Raw genomic sequence first — 20061 nt, forward strand, 5'->3', positions numbered from 1 at the left:
TTGCCCAACGTGGTTGCCAAGAAGTGGGTGGGCAGCTAGCAGAAGCAGACGGCTGGGAGGCCACCTCCTCCGCACTTGGCATCCAGAGGCAGGCAACAGTAGACAATTTCGTACATAGGAATTAGAAAACAAAATAATAGAAATAATAGCTAACATTTATTGAAGCAGCCTCGAAAAATACCTTGCATATTTTACCGATTTTGCATCTATTATTTGTTTCAACCTTCACAAAAAGCCCATGAGGTCTGCGTTATTAATAACATCTCTGTTTGACAGATAAGGAAACTGAGACACAGGGAGGCTCTCCAGTCTGTGATTCAGAGACTTACAGAACGTTCTGGAAGCTCATGAAGGTGTGTACGTGTGTGTATGCGTGTGCAGAGGGTCATGTGACCCGATTTAACGGGGGCACAGATATACAATAGAAATAGTGATCGGGGCGTCGTCCTTGACTCCCCCCTTTCTTCCATCTCCCACACGCTATCTCCGAGAAAACACTCAGGTCTACCCTGAACACATGTCCGTGTTCTGACCACCCCTCAGGACTTTCCCTGCTACTGCTCTGGCCCAAGTCCTCATCATCACTCGTCTGGCTCAGCGGCAGCCTCCTAACTGGTCTCTCTGCTTCCACTCTTGCCCTCTTCAGCCTACTCTCAACACAGCAGTCAGAGCCAGCCTGCTAGAATGGAAGAAAGTTCAGATCACTCTTCCGCTGAGAACCGTCCGACAACCATCGGACGACGGTGAAGTAGGACCAAAATCCTCAAAACGGTCAAAAGTTCTACAAAACCTGACCTCCAGTGTCCTGTCTGACTGCGTCTTCTATTTTTCTGCGCTTCCTTTTGCCACATTCCAGGTGTACTGGTCTCCTCCCTACTCCTGGAATAGGCCAGGCACGCCCCTTCCTCAGAGCCTTTGCATGGCCTGCCCCCCTCCCTGGAATGCTCCTCCCACAGAGATCGGTAAGTCTCGCTGCCTTCCAGTCTTTCCTCGAAAGCGGTCTATCACTGAGGCTTTTTCTGAACACCCTGCTAAAACTCCCCTGCTAATTTTACCCCTCAGCACCAAGTACTAACACTTACCATGCTTTGGCATTTCTAAGATGATTTTTTTTTTCTTTTGGTTTTAACATCTTTGAGATCAGGATGTATTATACAATTGATGGTGAGTCTTGGCTTAGGTTCCCCTAAGGAACAGGACTGGGCTTGAGGCACGAAATGCCCACACCCATACCCCCGTGTCATTAACTACCCCCCAATTCAGGGGTATGTCTGTGGTCTTGGCTAAGCAGCGTTTTGTGGCATCCTAAAATCACCATGGTGCTCATAGAAGGCAGGCCTCTGCCCAGTACAGGTGTGACCCACCACAGCTGCACAGAGATCAGGTAACAGCTGGGATCACAAGTGTCAACTACAGCTCATCTCAGCTTCTTGGGTGTCACTTCTTTCTCAGTGGCCCATAAAGTGGAATGCAAATTACAATCAGTATTCATAATGTCTTTGACCTGATGAAAGATGGTAGTTTTCTTACTTGTTGTGTATCTCTGCCACTAGAAGCCAGTCTCCATGATAGCACTCATGCTCCAAGATGGGTAAAAGAACAAGCTGCCCTTTTTGGTTATGCCTGGCACACAGTCGTATTTAATAAATTTTTATTGAATGAACAAAGCAACTGGATAAATAAATTCTATATGCAAATGCAACTAAATGAACTGTCCACAGAGATCCTCTGTTAAAACTCCAACCACAGAAAAATCTAAAATTATTTAGCAGGATTGTCGAAGTTACTGTGTGACCAGAGGTGGTCTCCTTGATATGGTTAGTGGCACTGGTCTCCAAGGAAGTTCCAACATCCCTTACCCAACATCTGCCAGAGAAGCAGTTTGGATATGGATCAAAGTCAAGGATGCTATTTGGCTACTTGGGGAGTGGGCGTGGCTGGCTGGATGTTGGGGGTGGGAAAGGCGGAGAGACTTTGGAGAGGGGAATGAAAGTTTGGTGAAGGCTCTTACCTGTGGGTGGTATGGTCTTCCCTCTGGGATGTCTTCTGTTCCTTTAGGATGTATTTTTTCTCTGTTCCTACACTGGGACCTGCTATAGCATAAGGGGCCAGAAGAAGGACCCTCACTCATTCCCTGAAATGCCTAGCAGGAAGTGGCCCCAGGGGCACCAAGCAGCCCTCGACAGGTCTCTGTGGCCTAAGGGAGAAATGGTCTCTTTCCTTCATGATCTGGGTTAGACCACATGCAATTCGCAGGTATTCCTTTGGACCCAATCCAACTCTGTGTGCTGAAATTCCCTACAGGAAACAGTCACCAGTGGTGATATTTTTTCAGAGAGCCTCATCCACCTGTTTCTCATGTGACACTACATCCATTGACCTTTGAGGGGAGAGGCAGGGGTTTGATATTGCTTGAATATATTTTCTCGCATTCCAAGGAAACGATACAAATTCAGAATCCACAAAGGGACAGACCAGTGAAGGTGCCTCTGAAGAACTCTCACCATCTATATTTCTGTATCTCCGGAATCTATTATAGTGCCCCACAAATAATAGCTATTCAATAAAGTTGCAAGAAAGAGAGTCAAGGGAAAGCTTCATAATGATAAATAAATCAGCACTCACTGGTATTTTGCCTTAAATGTTTCTTTCTGCTGTTTTACATGGAAAAATTAATACACAAAACATGGCTCTGTTTAACGCGGGACAGGTCACTTCCCCTTCTGGGTTTCCACTTTCCCATCTACAGAAATAGGGCATGATCCACGTTACCCCTAATATCCTCCCCACCTCTATTTTTTAATGGATCTATGTGGTTCAATTTGCCTGATTTCTGAGCCCTGGTTGTTCTCTCCAGTAATAAAACTCAACAGGCCTATGTCCCTTTATCTACAACCCACTCAGAAATGTTATATACCCAGTGTGAGGGGAAGAGGTAATCTGGAGAAGGGAAAACTTTCCAAAAGCCCTGTTTTGCCCTGGCTGACTATTTTTATGTCCCCTCCCCAAATTTTTATCTTTTCAAAATACAAATGAAACACTGGAATTCACTTTAGTGTTTGAGCTCTTTGACCTATTCTATAACCACAAAGCACTTTGTGGGATTCGATATACTGATGGATGGTGTCCGTAAAGCAGAGAAGGCAATGGACTGGCTCACGGCAGCCTCACTCCTGCTTTCCTTCTTCCCAGGCTCTGTCTCCCCCCTGCTGCTGCTGGAGTCTCTTCCACAGCCCCCTGTGCCCACAGCATGAAACCACGACTCTAACTGCATGAAAGGCCCCTTGTGGCCTCCACTTGGCCTTGTCAGTCTCACCTCCCATCACTGCCCTCCACTTACTCAAAGCTCCAGCCAAACTCCCTTTCTGAAAATACACACAAAAAGAAGGCCTTGCTCTGCAACTGACCGGATGTGAGAGGTTAAGGGGATCGGAGGATAAAATCAGCTCCTGAAGATGAGGCTACATGAGCACAGTATCACTACCTGTGCAACACTCCTCATGGGTAAGAAAGTTAACCTCAGAGAATAACACTTTACCCCTGGAAATGTGATAAACTAAGCAGCCACTTTATGTGGAACACATTGAAATAACTATGTTAAGGCCACACAACTTGTTAAGCAGGTCTAACTCCAATGTGTAACGCCATTGGCCTTGCTCTTTTCCCTGCATGACATGTCGTCCAGAAATACCAATTTCAAGTAGGGTCCACATGAAACAGACTGAGCAGTGGAAGATCAAAGAACCACCCCAGAGGTTTAAAGTACCACCCCAGCGTCTGGAAAGTTAACACCATTGTTCATCCCTCATTGGCATTTCTCAAGATCAATTGTATTTTTCCCATTTAACAGATGAGCAAATCCAGACAAGCCTGGAGTGATCATTGATTTGTTCCAATGAGCAGATCATTTTTGTTTGTTTAAGCATAACATAACAGCTGTGACCTAATTGATTCCATATGTATCCATTAGGAATGCTTTTGTCTGCAGGTAACAGGAAACCCAACATAGAATGGCTCTGAGCAAAGACATTAAATTATCTCATGGAACTAGAAGACCAAAGCTTTTGTTCTGGGACTTAACTGGGTTAGCAAAGACTCAGACTCTTTCTAATCTTCCTGGTTAACTATCCTCAAGGCCTTGACCTTTCCTTTTTCTTTGTTTATTGCCTTAGGGTCTCAAGAAAACTTCCACAACTCCAGATATCACATCCTTTCAATGATATTTCTCTCAGGAAAAAGTAACGCGATGCTAAATGTTTTCTCTCTTAAGGCTGTATTTTTATTCGGAAACTAAGCCCTTAGCAGACTTCCTCATATGTCTCATTGGACAGAATTGGGTTATACAATAGACCAAACACTAGCAGAGAATATGAGATTTCCACAGCGGCGTTAGATCAATGAAGGTTGATTCTCCAGGGACTAGGGTGGGACTTCCTTTCCTAAAAATCACCGCACAAACCCTGCCAGTCAGGCCAAGAGTAGAACTTGGGTCCCCCAAGTCCTCCCCGCAGTGACCACAGCATTGGCTCCAGGAACCTAAGTCTGACCGTAAAACACCCCCAGCAAACCAACAGCTCAACTTTAATAGCAGTTTCCATTATTCACTAAATTTTTTTTGAGGCCCATGTTTTACTGTACAAATAGGAATAAAGTGTACATCCCGGCGTGTTTCCCAAAGCCAAACATATCAACAGATCCTCACTCCAGATGAAGGGAAAACAATGGTTTGGAACATGGCTCTTGGCCTCAGTATCATTTCATAGGGGTTTGACTCCATCCTGAGATTCTCCGCCCCACTCACCATCCAAACCAGACCAACCGTCCCCAAGCACAAGCTGTCCTTTCTGAATGAATCCAGGCTGAGTATCAACAGAGGGACATCTGAAGAGCCTGAATCTGGAGTCAAGACTGGCTCAATGCCAGGCTGTGCCACTTATAACCTCTGTGAACTGCAGTTGTTTTGCATAAAGACAGGGAACTCCTTCGGGGCAGGGGCTGTGCCATGATCACCCCTAGCTTCGGGTCATACCAAATGCCTAGTATACGGCTGGGACTCAATAGATGCATTCGTTCATTTGTCCATTCATTCATTCATCAGTGTTAGGTCCTATCTAGGCAGTGGAGATTAACAGTGAATGAAACAGATGTATCCCACGTCCTCAGAGCATACAGTATAGCTAGCAGTGATACAGACAAGGAAATAGACAGTTACAATGGAGTGCTGTAGGTATCTCTATGAGAGGAGGGGGTCCTGCAGGAGCACATAGGAGGGACAGTAGTTAAAAGTCCAAGAAATCCTCATTTATGAGGGGGTGTATAATCTGGGGTCCAAGGCATGAGTTGAAGTTAGCCGGGTGAAGAGGACAGGGAAAGAAAGCACACCCTGAGGGATGGAATGAAGACTTGAGAGTAAAGGAGAACATAATGCTTTTGAAGAAGTAGAAGTAATTCAAAATGACTAGAATACAAAGTGCACATGCATTTAGGGTTCAGAATAGAGTGGGGGGGTGGCAACTGGTGTTAGAAGTGTTAGGATAGCAAGACATGGAACTAGAGAAGCAGACAAAAACCAGATCATAAAGGTGCATAGAAGCCCGGCAAAAATGTTTGCCCAACATCCCAAAGGCAAGGAAGGGCTTTCAGCAGGGGAATAAAATCATATTTGCGTTTTTTAAAATATCCATTTGGTTGCTGTGTAAAGAATGGATTGGAGGAGGCCAAGACAGGTGATATGAAGATTAATTAAAAGGCTATTAAAGTTGTCCAGGCTAGAAATGCTGGAATAGAACTATAATATGGAAATGATATTAACTGACCCATCTATTTCATGTGCGTGTTTATTCATTCATTCTCATTCATTGCCTAGCTCACTCATTCAACCGTGGTTTACTAAATCCCTCCTCAAATACACCTAACTCCCTACTACAGGGATGGAGAGGCCCCCGTCCTGCCATCCATGTTTATCATCCAGTGGAGGAGAGACCAGTAACCAACCACTGCGTTCACGTGATAAGCGTTGAGGGTAGGGTGGTAATGTGAATGTTTGGCTTGCTGGTTTGTCTTTGCTCATCTAGGTTGCCTTTCCCCTTTCTCTGGAGAACAGAAGCTTTCTTTCCTGTGGGAAACCCATCCTGTGTGGTCTGGGTGAAAATAAGCAGGCAAATCTGTTCCCTGACTGCCAAGGTGACTGAAGTTTGGACGCATAAATCTACCAGGGACAACCGAGTCCCCAAGAGATTTAGCATATATACACTGCAAGAGAGAGGGTGTCTCTTCTTCAGGGTTGTGACTTGTAAAGACAACCAAGACCCAGCGTTGCCAAGGGCCAACTCGCCTCCACCTCAAAGGTCTGGTGAGACTGAAGTTGGGGAAAGCAGAGCTAAAAGGTAGAGAGAGAGGAAGAACATTAACACCCTAATTGTAACATTTAAACCATAAAATCATCTCCATCATCTCCTTATCCTAGTTACATAAGCCAACATTTTCCTCCTTCTGACCATACAAGTTTGAGTCAGGTTTCCGTCACTTACATCCAGAAGGATCCCAATATAAATAGATTCATGAGAATACGGAGCAAGAGGGGTATACAACTGCTTGTAGAAAAATAAGTTTCCTAGAACTCAATCTTGACCTGGTAAGAGTGATGAGTGCGTCAACCAGGTGGAAGGAGTAGAAGAAGAAGACATTGCAGGCACAGAGGAATGGACAGAACCTGAAGGCATGAAAGAACAGGGACTATCCAGGGAACCACAGGTATTTTAATACTGTAGACCACACAAGTGTCTATGGGCAAATGCGTAAGTGTCATAGGTTGGTGGGGAGGGGAGGATGGAGCCTTAGGGAAGGTCCAGAGATGCCTCCTCCTGCATCCACACCTCCCAAAACTCACATATACCCGGACTGGGGAAATGTTCGCTCTAAGGTGTTCTTATTTGATATGTACTTTAGGATCATCTGGGTGTATTGTCCTCCCATCCTTCTACCCACAATCTGTTTTTACGTCCTGAAGCCTTGCTTATGGCATCCCCTAGATTTTCAACTTTCCTTACTTTTCCTATTCTCTGAAATCCTTTAGAACTTCACTTTGAGAAGCCCCTCTTGATTTTACCAGGTGGAATTTGTGCCTCTTCCCCTGAGCTCCCACACCCTTGGCGTGTGCCTCTTTTAAGCACTTAGTTCATCCTACATCCTATGGAAATAATTTTTGAATAGCCCCAGTCTGGTGAGCTCTTTGAGAGCAAGGACCTTTACTTATTCATCTTTGAGGAACCTAGCACAGTGCCTGGCCACAAGAGTTGTCAAATACATGCTTTGAGAAATGTTACAAGTGCCAGCAATACAATCTTCATCAGTTAAAAGTGTTTCGGTGGGAGCTCAATGGCAACACCAACGATGAAAATCCAAAGCCAAGGAACATATTTGAATTTTCTAGGTTGGGAAATAGCTACAAATCTTCGACTTCCGAAGCTTTTCATTAAACAAGAGGAAAGAAGTGTGAGACCAGTTCTGCTGACAATATTTTAGCTTGACAGTTTCTGGGCTCAGTTGGACTCCATGAAGGAATTTAAATAATGGAAAAAGCCCACCCACAACGTCTCTTGGAGCAAGAAGAGAAGCGGGGGAGCCTGATCATCTCACTTCTGGGATTTTGGAATGAATTTTAAAGTGCCAAACAGTCAGGTTGAAAGGGAGAAAATCCAGTCATCCTGCTCCAGATCTGCAGTAATACCTCTGGGTCCTTGACATCGTAAAGACCGTCATTTGAAAGCTCAGGTAGTTTTTCATCTTTCATACAGATGTCATAGTATCAAGCAGACCGAATTTATGGAAGATGTTTCTGCCAACATGGCTCCTCGCTGACCATTCAGAAGGAAGAAAACAGGAACTGGATTCCTTGAGCGTAGAGGAGTTTGAAAATGACATCTTTAAGCCAAAGCACAAGACCTTATGAACTAGAACTCAGGCTTTACAAATAATGTCCAAAAAAACTTTCATACCAATATAGACGATGCTTATACGGCAAATTTAAGTTTAAAGTGATGATTCTAGTGCATCTAGCATCGGAGACCAACTACACATGCACACATACACACACGTGTGCATATACGTGTGTGCGTATGTGTTTATGAACATTTGCTTTGAAGGAGAATAACAATGTATTAAGTCACAGTAAAGACTGCATTTTAGCAAACAGAATCCTTAAGTTTCTTACCCAGGACATTCCTGAGATACAGGGCAAGCCACTATAATAATGAGAAGATTTATGACCCAAGACTCTTTCAATTGCAAATGGCAGAAACCCTGAGCCAAAATGACTTAAGTGATTGTGTCACGTAACTGACTCTTCCAAAAGATTATTCTCAGGCATAGCGTGATCAGGGACAGGACCGGGTCACCTTCTCTTCACCTCCCAGCCCTGCCACCCTCCACGTCGGTCGGTTCCTTCCTCTGACAGGGCTCCCCTTTAGACACAGGAAGGCTACGGCAGCTTCAGATCTGGCAAAGCTCTCAAATTAAGTCCTGCAGATAAACAGTGATTTCCTTTTCCAGAAACCTATGCAAAATTTTGTTGTCTCTGACTGTATCCCGTGCTCATCCTTGAGTCTGACAAAGTGGCCAGGGAAAAGTAATGCCCAGCTGCGCTTGGGCCCCAGAGCTAGGGAGTCAAGCCCCACCCACTCCACTGGAATCAAGGATCCTGGGTGACCAAAGTCAATGGCTGCCAAGGTCACTGTGACAGAGTGTGGAATTAGAATAAGTAGAGGCGGGCGGCGGGGGGGTCCTTGACACTTGTCTGCAACGCTGACCACCCCTCCTGCTGATAGGCGGCTCACTCTGTGATTAGATAAATATCATGAATTAGCCATAAACCAATGGCTGTTCTGTAAGCATTCAACTCCATGTTGAATGGAGAGATCTTAGGGGGTGCTCTACTGACTATGCCCCACCCCCATAATACATAACGTTGGCATTAAGCAAGGCAAAAATAAACACTGGGGGAAAAGTAAATCTTTTTTTATTTCATTAATATTTGTTAAATACATGCCACATTACAGACACTGATAATACAGAAGTGGATAATAAGACTGCTATCATAACGTTGTATATAATTTAGAAGAGGCATAGGCAAGAGCCACAGTATCATCTGTTAAGAGCAATGAACAAAGGCAGGGAGGCTTCTTTGCCTTCTCCTCCCGCCTTTGCCTTACTTCTCCATAACCTAAACTTCTCATTCTCCCCCACTTCAAAAGTAGAATACTTTACTTATATGAATGGCTATAAATAGATACTAAAGGAAAAAGAGAAAGGGACTGTGGAAGAGCCTGGGATGGATGCCTGATCCCAGCCCAGCCAGCCAAAAGGCTCTGCTTTGTGTTAATGGAATAGCAGCCACCCTGGACTACCCACCCATTCGTCTGGTTGTGCTTATGAAAAGTTTAATTTCTTATCCTTATGAAGCTTTGATTTCAACATGCAAAAAAAAAAAAAAATTCCTCAAAACAGGGGGAGAAAAGGCTACCCGAAAGGCAAAAATCACATTAACTAATTGCTATGTGGTAGAACAATTAAACAAATGTACAGAGATTGAGAGCAAACAACACACTGACACACACACATGCACACACACATTTATCCACTACAAAAATATATCATTTTGCACACGCTATGTGCAGGCGCTGGCCGAGGCAACATTCTGTTGACAAGCAGCACACTTGCCAATGAGCACAGCGTTAAGTCAGAGCTACTTGTTATCGACGTGGAAAGTACCGAATAGAGGTATGTTTAGGGTATCCAAGACTTTGGGGGGGAGGCAGCAGCTTCTTGGGGAGAGGAGACTGAGAGATTTTCAGGGGAAAAGATGTCTGGGTTGGGTTTTCAAGGATGATCCCAAATCTCACCCCGAGAAGTGGGATGGGGAGCGCCATAGGTATAAGTGTGTGAAACAGAAGAATGCGGTGTCCGTGGCGTGGTGAGGGACTCCGTGTTGACTGATCACCTCGATTGACAGCATGCAAGTGAAGCGGACAGAGAATTATACATACTGAATGCCTGGGCTCTTATTAAGGGCTGAGCCGGCCGGTCAGTGCCTGGTAACAATCTACAGGGAAAGTGACTATCACTGTTAATACACTGTTTATCAACATGCTGTGGAAAGAGGTGCTTTGTGTTTTTTTAAAATTTATTTATTTATTTATTTTGGGCTGTGTTGGGTCTTCGTTTCCGGGCGAGGGCTTTCTCTAGTTGCAGTGAGCAGGGGCCACTCCTCATCGCGGTGCGCGGGCCTCTCACCGTGGCGGCCTCTCTTGTTGCGGACCACAGGCTCCGGACGCGCAGGCTCAGTAGTTGTGGCTCACGAGCCCAGCTGCTCCGCGGCATGTGGGATCTTCCCAGACCAGGGCTCGAACCCGTGTCCCCTGCATTGGCAGGCGGATTCTCAACCACTGAGCCACCAGGGAAACCCTGAAAGGGGTATTTTGATAAGGCATTTACGGGACCAATGGAGAGTGAACCCTCCCCAGAGATCTTGAAACCCCAGATGGCCACTAAATAGTCTTCCCAGGAGAATAAAATCGGGTCCCTGTAGAGAGTGCAAGTCAGGCTGGGCTGAATTTTCAGTGCCTGAGCCGAACAGTCTGAGTGCAGCACCTGGTAGGCTGGCCTCCTTCTCCACCTTTCCTGGATACAAGACTCAGCCTTTTGCCAATATTGCTTAATAATAAGAAGAATTAGTAGTAGTACTAGTAGTAGTAGTAGTAGTAGTAGTAAGCAACTCTATTGCTTAATGATTGTGAAGCATATATTCAATAAATATCAACTTGGAGTGGGCACCAAGTTACAAATCTGCACGTAGGTGGACCTGGTCTTGGTCTAGCCTTTCTGCGTAAGACAAAAGCTCACTGCTTTCACCTCACGGACTGGTCCATCCTCACGAGTCACTGCTAGGAGGTGCGTCAAATAGACTAGTTTTTCAATATGAGGAAACTGAGGTCCAGAGACAGGAAGTGACTTTCCCGTGTTACAAAGCTAAAAGCATCAGCTCTAACACTTGGACTCTTCTTTGCCGATCCAATCGAGACACTTCCCGTTCTCTCACCCACAGCCCCTCACCCCATGCCTCATTCTTCCTCCGTCAAAAGGCACAAATTATCCTGAACTTTCCTTCCTTGGAGAGCAACCGTGAGCATTGCACGTGGCAGCCTGGTGGACAATCCCAAAGCTCCTGCGCTAACAATTAGCCATGAGGCTGCCTGAAAACTGGATTTATTAAAGGACACGGAATCCAGCATCAGCATCTGCGTTACCGGCTGCCTTTCTCCTTGGGGATTCGCAACGCTGCTGCTGGTTATGGTGATGAATGAGTTAATAATGAAGATGAAGGTTTCTGGGTGCCTGAGCAGAGGGTAGCTGTCCACTAAAATGGATTAGCTTTGTCCGGCGGGTGTGGCCCTGAGGGGAACCCTGCTTTATGCTCCTCCGGGGACCTCGTTTAGCACCGACCACCTTGTCATAAGGATCTGTTGCTCAAGGGAAAGCAATTTTGGCTGCCTGCTCGGAAACGCCGACCACTCTGGCTGCCTGGTGATTTCGAGTTTGCAGAGCGGGTCCTGCCTCAGAGGAGGGAGAACAGAGGGGAGACAGAAGTCCGGCCTCTCTGCTTCCTCTGGAGCCAACGGGGTGTGTGACCGGGGAGAAATCACCTCCCTCTGAGCCTCAGGTTCCTCACATACGAATCAGAGTATAGGACTAGGTGATCCTTCTAGAAAGACCATCTATGATCCTATTACTTAAGCCACTATGTAAACTGTCAGTAACAACAACTCACCATCACCTCCACGAGTATTTGCTCTTAAAATGGAGCCAAAGCCAATAAAACACAAGAAAAACAAAACCAAAAAAATGGAGCCAAAGCCTTCAGCAAAAGGCTGAGTTTCCCAGTTTGACACAGTGAGAATTATCTGAGTTCAGAATGCCAAAATCCCCAAGTTTCAGGGACTGAAACTTTGTCTTTTTTTTTTTAAGAGACTAAACAGACTTAGCCTTTATTCCAACTGACAAGCTGCCGAGAGTGACAATCAGACAAACATTCCACCAGGTATCCAAGGCCCTCCTCGGCTCAGCAGAATCACAGACTCCAGCGCCACATCACTGTCTGGCTCAGGTTTCTTCCTCTTCTTCTTCCTCTTCCTCCTCCTCCTCCTCCTCGTCGTCCTCATCCGAGCTGAAGGTGCCGTCGGGCAGGCTATAGACACGGACGACCTGCTTGTTGGGGTCCCGGAGGTTGCGGTACTTGCCCTCCTCCAGCTTCATGCAGGTGTCGCTGGCGCAGCACAGGATGCCCCAGGCGTCCTCCACGTTCGGGTTGATCAGGCTGGCAAACTCACTGGGCTTGAACTGCTGGGGGCCCAGGATGACGTGGCAATGAGGAGTCTTTCACGTGGTACCAGGACACGTAACCAAGTTTGAGGTACCCGGATCCAGCCAGCAAAGCACAGCAGGCCCAGCAGGCCAGCTTGTAGCTGTTGTTCTTCAGCTCGGGGGCAATGACGGCCCCTCGCTGAGAATCCAGCTTCTGACGCCCGTCAACGCCCTTAGAGCGCCTGGAGTCCCACTCGTTGAGGGTCTTGATGTTGACGAAGGACACCTCCCCGTTGGCGCCGGTCACGACGCCGTCGTGCTCACGGCGGACGATGAGGTCAATGTCATCGCCGAGCTTCCACCTGTGGTGACGGTACGCCACAGAGGCAATCTCATTCTTATCCATGTCGTCCTCCACAAACGGGTTTGGGGCGGGGAAGCTGTATCTTTCCTTCCCCATCCTCAAGCACTGTGGGGAGAAGTGCCACCACTTGATGTAGGTTGCTTCCATGGCCAGGGTGCGGGGCGAGTTGAAGGAGTTACCTTCATCTTGAGGGGGCTCTTTGGCTGTCTCACTCACCGTCAGGAGGTCAAAGTCACAGTGTTGTCCTTCTTGTCAAAGAAGAGCTTGGACCCGACTCTCTGGACAACCGTGTCCCAGGAGTACACAGAGCGGGTGCAGCTTGTCAGTGTGGCCAGAATGGCGTCGGTGGCAAGCACTGAGTCTTTGCCAGCTTCCAGATGACGGGGTCGTCCCTGGTGGCGCAGTGGTTAAGAATCCGCCTGCCAATGCAGGGGACGCAGGTTCGAGCCCTGGTCTGGGAAGATCCCACGTGCCGCGGAGCAACGAAGCCGGTGCGCCACGACTACTGAGCCTGAGCTCCAGAGCCCGCGAGCCACAACTACTAAGCCCACGTGCCACAACTACTGAAGCCCGCGTGCCTAGAGGCCGTGCTCCACAACAAGAGAAGCCACTGCAATGAGAAGCCCGCGCACCGCAATGAAGAGTAGCCCCCGCTCGCCGCAACTAGAGAAAAGCCTACGCGCAGCAATGAAGAACCAACACGGCCATAAATAAATAAATAAATATATATATATATATATATATATATTTTTTTTTAAATCTCTAAGTTTCAGGGGCCACCCCAGATGGAAAGAACTATAAATCTACAGGAAGAGGGCTAGGGGTCCCTTAACAAACAAACACCTTAGGGGATTCTCCTGATCACGCAAGTCGGGAAACAGTGGGATAGAGGAATGTAGCCTTGATGGTGGTGTGTGGAACCTGCAGGTCCCAGACCCCCGGTTCTCGAGCTTGGGAACATGGGAAGCACCAGCAGCTTTACCCTCCCTGGCACTCTGATGCCACTTCCAGAAATTCGGATTAAGCTGGAATGGGATTTTGTTTTGGGGGTGTTGGGGGTTTTAAGGACTCCCCAAGCGATGTTCATATGCAGCCAGAGTCAAGAGCCTCCACCCCAAACTCAAACCGGTTGTTAATCCTACGTCCTCAATGTTTCTCCTCCACCACCAAGGGGGTAAGCGGAAATCCAACCAAGCTCTGATGTTCCTGCCAGGGCTCTGCTGAGCCATGTGGCGCCTGGTAGAGACAAGGGAGACCAGAGGGCCAAGTTCCACCAGGCAGCAGCACGGGAGCAAGAGACGGGAGGCTCCTTGTGCACAATGGGGGCGTCGACTGCCCCATGTTGCCAGGAGACGGGACTCGCACTATGTCTGTTCATGGCGTAAGTACTCAGTGGATGCTGGGTGGATTGAAATCTGGGAAGAACCAGGACAGCTTTTAGGAGATCACAGGAATCCTTCAGTCCTAAGATACTTGGCCAGTACTGTCAAGAGCGTGTTGATCATTTCATTCCATTTTTAAAAGCAGAAATCGTGGTAACTTTAGCTGCTAGTTTTTGAGCTCCAACTATGCCCTCTGCACCGGGGTAGACCCAACAATGAGCCCCACCCTCACACCCTCCGCAGAAATTAGGAGTCTGACCCCATGCGTCTTAGGCAAGGACACTCAAGGTCAAAGACGCAAAGGCTGCACAGCCAGCACAGCACAGAGGTCCAGATCCACATCTGCTCCCCTCCCCAGGCCCGCGAGCCCACGGTTTCTTCAGTAGATCGTCTGATCTCCGTGTAACGAGGCCTCTCCTTTTGCCCGTCGCCTAATTCCGTGTAATTTCCGTGAGCGCTGTCTCTGGGGGACGGAGCCGCCCTTCTCAGCCGCCTGAAACGGCTAGAGCAGGAGCGGGGGCCCGTCTGTGGGAGGAGGTGTGGCAGTTAAGCGGCCAACGTAAGTCTATTACGGGACGAGCGTCCGTTCTGAGGGTGAGCTGACATTTTTAAAATGTCTCTTTGCCACCAACGATATCCTTTCAAACTTTTCAAAATCCTCTGAAACCAACAAAGCCAGCCACAGTGTGAATCAGCCTACCTTCCCTGTCCCTGCCTGAGTAGTGCTATTTCAGCAATGAAAGGAGATGTGTGTTTGTGTGTGTATACGCATGTGTGGGCGTGTGTACGTGTGTATGTGCATCCGTCTCTCTGTGTGTATGCATCGGTGGGCACATACGTGTGGGCGCATGTGTGTACATGTATTTGAATATATGCATCTGTGTATGTGCACGTGCATGTGTCTATGCATGGGTGGGCACATATGTAAGTGCATATGTTCGTGTGTGCGTATCTATGTGTGTGTGTGTGTGTGCATGTGGAAACACGTGTGTGTGTATGTGTGTGGTTTAAATCCTATGGATTTAGAAGCCACAGGGACTAGGATGTGTAGACAAGTCCCCAACAACAAAGTGGACACAGGACAGAATAGAAGGACGTGATTCCGCTCACTCCTTTCACGACGCAGAAGGAGAGAAAAGAGCACAGATCTGAAGACACAATCAGCCCTCGAATCCCAGCTCGCCTCTGGTAATTTATCAAATGCGCTACAGGACTCAGAATCCTCAACTATTATATAGAAGGAGAAAATAGCTGTATATGGAACTGATGCCCACCCTTGATCACTTGCAAATCTCAGCAGGTCATTTAACTTCTCTGTGCCTCAGTTTCCCCATAGGATTATTATGATGATTAAGTGAGCTGATAAATGTAAAACAAAACATATGGCATGTAATAAGTGTCACTGTTACTCCTAACTCAAAAATATTATTGCTTTGTTCCACTTCACTATCCTGGGAAAGACATCAAAGACATATTTCCTTTAATATTCAAATGAGAAAAACTGCCACCCCCATGACTATGAATCGACAGAACATCCAGTCTTTCTCCCGGGGTCGCCCTCTCCCCGCAATTACTATGGCTCTCCAAACATTGTTTAATGGTTCTACTAACCCGCTCTGGTTGCAGATATTTATTTCTTCTTTCTCCAGCCATTCACGGTCCAAGTTGTCATTGCTCCACAATTTATTTTACAGAAAGTATCCTGGTTTGTTCTAAGCTTGGGCACAATCTTCTCTGTTCACTTCTCCCCACCCGCTACCCCACCGGTTTCTAGCATTGCTTGGGGTTTGGCACACCTTACTCCATGCTAGAGGAATAGCAAACAATAAAGCAACGAGTGGCGTATGTTTCTCCCGAGGTTGTTCCTGGGTCTCACGACTGTTAACTCAAACTTGGGATTTCATTTCACAGCTGGCAGCCTTCCTGGTGGAGGAGGCATCCAACCCTCATGGATGAGACCCCCCTGCCAATCCCTCCTTCAGAGACCAGACAGCCATTCCTTGGTGCACAGAAAGGAGGTCCCTTCCAGCTCCCTGCCCACATCTGGCTCCGGCTGGCTTCTTTTCTGACCCAGAACGTGAGAAAGCAGGGAGCACCCATTTCTTCAGGAGACGCCCTGTTCTTCCTTCCACCTACGGGATGGAATCCGATTGCCCAGGACAGACAGGGCTGTCGTTGTTGTTGGCATTTGTTTCTCAACTTAAATAGAGCAGGTTGAGAACACCAAGCGTCCAGCACAAATCCACATTTAGGAGGAGTAAGTCTTCAAGGGCTGGGTCAGGAGAAAGACACGCTCAACTTACATCAAAAGGCCAAGTACTCCGTTCAGCAGAACAATAGGTGGTGGGTTTTCCAGACATGAAACCAAAGAGCTTTAGTAGTAATTTTCCGACAGATAATTAATGCTCCCCAACTGCAGGAAGCAAATATTATCGGTGACCCCAAAATGTCCACATTCCAGTGAAAGAAAAAAAATTAAAGGCCCTCTTCCTTGGGCACCTCAACAGCAGAGATGTGGTGAAGATACAGTGAAACGTGCTTTGTGAATTTTAGAACTTTTAGCAAATTAGGGCACGGGGAGACCGTGAGAGGAAGATACCAATTCTTCAAAATCTGGTAGTTAAATCCTAGAGCAATGACTCAAAAAACTTAAGAAACATCAATGTGTTTTTGCCCCAAGCTGGTGCCACCAGCCAAATGGGGAGCATGAAGGGAGCTGCCTACCTTGCAAGCTGTTGTGAGGATCAAATGAACAAACAGATGTGAAATCTCAGTGTAAATGGTTGTTCTACCCCCATCACCTTTCTTATTTCCACAGTGCCCAGAGCAGCACCTTATACACTGCAAAGTCTGAGATGAGTTCTGTACAGTAAGTGATGAATATAAAGCTGGAGTCTGAAGAAGAGGTGAATGGTACCCTGCTACCCCAAGGTCAGAGGAAGTGAGGGCTCACAGGGGCCTCAGAGGTCATGCCAGCCAGCCCTCCTGCTCTGCAGGAGAGGGAACCTGTCCTGAGCGGCCAAGGAGCCTTCCCACGGCCCTCGACGACCCTCCTCGTTCTCAGACGGGAGGTCACGCAGCCTCCTCTTCTGCACCAGGTCTCCCTGTGGGATCAGGCCGAGGCTGGGACGCCTCCTGAAATTTCAGCCTTGCCCCCCTCCTACCTCTTCCCTATCTTGCACCCTCCCCACCCTCCACCAATTCTTTTACTTGCAGGCTCTCCTTCGAAAATCCCTTGCACTCAGATCCTTGGCTTGAAGTGTGTTTCTTGGAAGAAACTGACCTAAGACAGACCCTATCACTCTAGCACCCCTTCTACTGGATGTCTTTTTTTTTTTTAACTGAAAAATGTTATTTTATTTTGAATCCCAGTTTTAATCTTTTCATGCTTAACTTTTGTTTGTTTGTTTTAATTAATTTTTATGGGAGTCTAGCTGCTTTACAATGCTGTGTTAGTTTCTACTGTACAGCAAAGTGAATCAGCTATATATATATATATATATATATATATATATATATCTCCCCTCGTTTTTGGATTTCCTTCCCGTTTAGGTCACCACAGAGCGCTGAGTAGAGTTCCCTGTGCTATACAGTCGGTCCTCATTAGTTATCTAATGCTTTTTGTAGCTTCAGGAAGTGTCCGTAGGGTTTCAAAGCTACCCTGGGTATTTTGGACAAAATCGGTGTTTAGGTCACCACAGAGCACTGAGTAGAGTTCCCTGTGCTATACAGTCGGTCCTCATTAGTTATCTAATGCTTTTTGTAGCTTCAGGAAGTGTCCGTAGGGTTTCAAAGCTACCCTGGGTATTTTGGACAAAATCGGTTGTTTTCAAACTGTCTTCAGAAGCAGCAACCATTTTGCAGATGAAGCAAAACCTTCCTTGGAGCCACAATGCAGAAAACAGATACGAGTCCCTTGCTCAGTCGACAGATGGTGGGACTTGAAGCCCCTTCTGTTGGTGTTCTCTTTACCCCCGTTATCCCCAAGTCACCTCTTGAAGATGTGAACACTCAGTGAAACCCTACTGGCAAACAAGCAAATTGAGGTGTTTGCTGTGATGCCTCCTGATTTGACTTTGGTGCTCTGGAATGCAGTTCTCAGGTCCATTTCTATTTTTGTAGAAGAAAAGCAAACAGGGGTCCCATCCCTCCTTGTTTCAGCAGGTGACCACTGCTTCCGATCCTGGCACCATTCCCAGACCCCTGGCTGCTCCTGCCCCACCCCCTTGCCAAGCTCCACTATCAACCTCAGGTGACCAGGCGAGCTGCAATCTACTTTCCTGTCATTGCAGTTTGGGGTCTCATGCATCACGCTGCCAGATGTGACCAGAAGCCTCAGCAGTCAAATGCCCGCTGGCATTTACAGTCTGAATTCAGAAGTGGTGAGCACCTCTTTCCCGGGGCAAGCCTGCCTTTCTGCAAGAACCCACCATCCCTCATTTCACTGACCAGCCCTCTCCCAAAAGTACATTGAAAGGCTCAAAGAAAAGTAATGTAGCCCAGCAGTGCATTGTAATAGAACAACATTTGCAGGGAAACGTAAATGACCAGACTCCTTGTCCTCACGAGCGATAGCCACTTGATACCACCCGCTTCATTTACAAACTAATTTCACACTCATGACATCATTCCTATTTTCTGGCAGAAATATTTATGCCTGAGGTTCTTTGAAAACCCATATATCTATATACTTCAAAACCCAAATGTGGCACTTGGGATGTGGCAGGGAGAAAGTGACCCAGAATGGCCATCACGCGGAACAGCAGTTGGGTACTGGGACAGTAACGGGGTGCCCTGACTGAGAGAAATTCTCTTACCTCAAAGGCCAGGGATATTGAAAACCTTTTCACACGTCATCAGCTCGGAGGAGGAGGCAGATTGTGGCCTCAACGGAGGCAGCTGCTGAAGGCATCGCGGCAAAAATGAACAAACACGACCTCCCCAGCATGTGTGCAGATCTGCGGTGTCACAAACAGGGACAGACCTAGACCCTTTGAAAGACAGCAAAAAGATGCAGCCACAAAACGTGCAGTTTGAACTTTCTACATCATTCCAGGAAGAAGAATTTTACATTCTTGGGGCATCAGCCCAGTTAGGAGAAAGCCCACGTTTGATATACACTGACAGAAGCAACGCGAGATTCACATCCCAGAAGGGAGCAGGGGAATGGCAGAAGCCGGGACCAAGCTTCAACACACACCCAGAACCTGTCAGAGCCGGCGACTCCTTTCTCAAGACTTCTTTAGGGCTCTTGTGAGGCAGGATTATTATTTAACACCTGTGTGACACCTCAAAGAAGCTGTGATCTGAGAGGCAGAGGGTTAGGGGATCTGACAAACCTGAGTTTGCCCCCATTACTTGCTAGTGTGACCCAGGGGAAGTTGATTACTGTTTCTAAGTATTCACTTCATTTGGAAATGGGAATAATGTCTAATTCACAGGGTGGCTGCAAGAATAAAATGATGCCTGTAACTTTCCTGACATAACGTATGACATAAAACAGGTGGCTGAAAATGTCAGTTCCTCTTTTCCTTCTTCTTGTACATTGTGTGATTGATAAGTGTATACACAATCTATCTCATAAAAAAATCGTCTGCCTGGAGCCTTCTTTCTGATGGTGGATGACACCAGATTATAGCTTGACTTAATTGAACACCACCGTCATCATCATGTCGTGAAGACCCACTGGGTTGACTAAGTTTTGAACGACTGGGTCTGTTCACTTGCATCTTTATGCTCAGTTCTGCTGTTAACAGCCCGTGGGGTTTTAGGCAAGTTAATTAAAAAATCAGAGTCTCGGGGGCTTCCCTGGTGGCGCAGCGGTTGCGCGTCCGCCTGCCGATGCAGGGGACGCGGGTTCGCGCCCCGGTCCGGGAGGATCCCGCGTGCCGCGGAGCGGCTGGGCCCGTGAGCCGTGGCCGCTGAGCCTGCGCGTCCGGAGCCTGTGCTCCGCGACGG

General features: G+C 47.2%; 1 pseudogene; it reads right to left on the reverse strand.

The window, feature by feature from the left end:
- Nucleotides 1–12151: 12151 nt before the first annotated feature.
- Nucleotides 12152–14099, reverse strand: LOC102990355 (eukaryotic translation initiation factor 3 subunit D-like; annotated as a pseudogene).
- Nucleotides 14100–20061: the final 5962 nt, after the last annotated feature.

The sequence above is a fragment of the Physeter macrocephalus genome, chromosome 15, assembly GCF_002837175.3.
Source record: "Physeter macrocephalus isolate SW-GA chromosome 15, ASM283717v5, whole genome shotgun sequence".
NCBI classification, from domain to species: Eukaryota; Metazoa; Chordata; class Mammalia; order Artiodactyla; family Physeteridae; genus Physeter; species Physeter macrocephalus.